Source organism: Meleagris gallopavo, chromosome Z (genome assembly GCF_000146605.3).
Source record: "Meleagris gallopavo isolate NT-WF06-2002-E0010 breed Aviagen turkey brand Nicholas breeding stock chromosome Z, Turkey_5.1, whole genome shotgun sequence".
Classification (NCBI taxonomy): domain Eukaryota; kingdom Metazoa; phylum Chordata; class Aves; order Galliformes; family Phasianidae; genus Meleagris; species Meleagris gallopavo.
In genome coordinates this window covers 55,024,158-55,026,387 of record NC_015041.2, presented here as the reverse complement: position 1 = coordinate 55,026,387, position 2,230 = coordinate 55,024,158, and positions in this window count along the sequence as shown.

Genomic DNA, 2,230 nt, shown 5'->3' with positions numbered 1-2,230 from the left:
TCAGAAATGTGTAGAATATTTTGTGAGTCCTGTTAGGTTAATAATAAAACAATGAAAATATTCAGGGGCTTCACAAGGTTTGTATGATAGACTTTAATGCCCATATTTTTACAGTGTCAATTCAAGTTACATATTATGTTAAGTAGTTTTAATATTATTTTTTAATTTATCTTGGAAGTTAATGCCAATATGTTGTTATGCAGTGTTATTACACAATAAACAAAAGTCGAGAGGTTAAAGAACTAGTCTATTTTTCCTTCATCTGAGTTGTCTGCACATAGCTTATTGCTTTATCTACTGCAGTAGGCTACTGTACACATGTGACTGGAAAAAAAAAAAGAAAAAGAAAGCCAAAAAAAAAAAAGCTGAATTTGATTGAAATCTATCTTTAGGAAATAAACAACTATTTTGTAAATGCTGTATCACTGTAGCCACGATGGCCTAAACCAATATAACAATGCAATGTGATATGTTTTGTTGTACCATAGAATCATAGAATCTGTGATGCCTTTAAGACCATAAAGTCCAAATACTAGCCTGACCTACTGAGTGACATCATAGCATCACTGAATGATGTCCCTTAGGGTCACACCTGTATATCTCTTAAGTATCATCCAGTGCTGGGAATTCCAAATCCCACCTGGCAGCCTATCCTGAAGTTTGACCCTCTCCATGAAGAAATTCTTCATAATGCCCAATCTAAAGCTCCCCTTGAGTCATTGGACAGTTGGCTCTTTTTGGCAAGTGCTTGTGAAAGAGGCCTGAAATAGAAAACAGCGATATTGACTATTTTTCTTTTTCATGGTTTTACATTTTCAGATGCATTTGTTTAGCAAGCAATCAAAATATTAATAAAACACAGTCCTTTCTCAACTTTCTGAAGTATCTTACAAGAGCTTTATTTGTTTACAGTGAAAGTGAAACAGTGTTCCATCCAGATCTATGGTCTTATAAAGGAAAAGTAATTATAGCTTTGTGACAACAAAGCCTTTTCCCATCTTTTATGACTTTTCTATAGATGAATAGTCACACACAGCATTGTGTGACTGACTGAAAAACTGGAAAGGGGAAGAGAAATTTCTCAAGAATTCAAACACTCCCTTAGGTTTGAAATACTAGAAGTTGAAACTTTTTAGTCTATTCTCAATTCGACTTTGGTATTTATGGTTCAAATATGAAGAAAGACTTGAGTATCTGGACTTTGCACCTCCTCAAAACTGTTAGTTGATTTAACAAGAGATATTTTTTCCTGATAGAAGTCTTCTGTTTTAAAATAAATTTTGAGCAGTATAGAATCTTTCTGAGTTCTCTGTATGAAGTAAATTCAGAAAATCTTTTCTTCACGTTTGAGAGAAGAAAATATCCTGAGTGACTCTTGACTACTACCAGGACTCTGCTTTTTTACTGCTATATGGAAAACTGAGAAGTTCAAAATATTGAGCAAATATAGAAGATAAGTATCTTTAATAAACTTATTTAATAAGAAGAAAATTAACCTTTGTTCTGCTTGTAAGCTCTTCATTTCAAAAGCTTAGTTTTAGAGATTTCCTCGGTACATTGATAAAATTATAAAAACTAAACTACCATGAAATTTCTGAATTTACAAAGAATTAATATTTGGATTTCTAAATAAGTATCTGTAACTGGTAAGGAACATAAGATTTGTGTTTATAATGATGCACTATCCAAAGATAATGCTAATTATGATTCCAGACAAGAAACAGCCAGCGTGCAAATAACAAAGCACAGTTGTACAAATGATTGAAACCCATAAATCATTAAATCATTTTCAAGTCTGAATATTTTACGTCCATCAAAAGCATTGCATAGATACTTGTATTTCAGCATCACTGGTTTCTAAGATATAAACAAAAAACCAACAATATAAGTCTCAGGCCGAGAAGCTTTGAGTCTGTCTTATTGCACATCAAGAACAAAAAAGTACAGACAAAAGTCAAATTTCCAGTAAAAATCTGATTGGAAATTAAGTCTAATGGATGTGACTATTAGATGAATATATATGCATATATATCATGCAGGTGTTCAGAGAAAGTGATTGTGATCACATGATCACAGAAAGGATCATATAAAAGTTGTGATTCCATTTTTATTTGTTTTAGATTAAATAAGAAAAAAAAAGCACATATATTTGTTTCAGTAAGCAGGGATAATTTTCTACTGTCTATTGTCTGTGAATCCCACCTTCAAGGCTGAATGTCCTTGTTTCTTG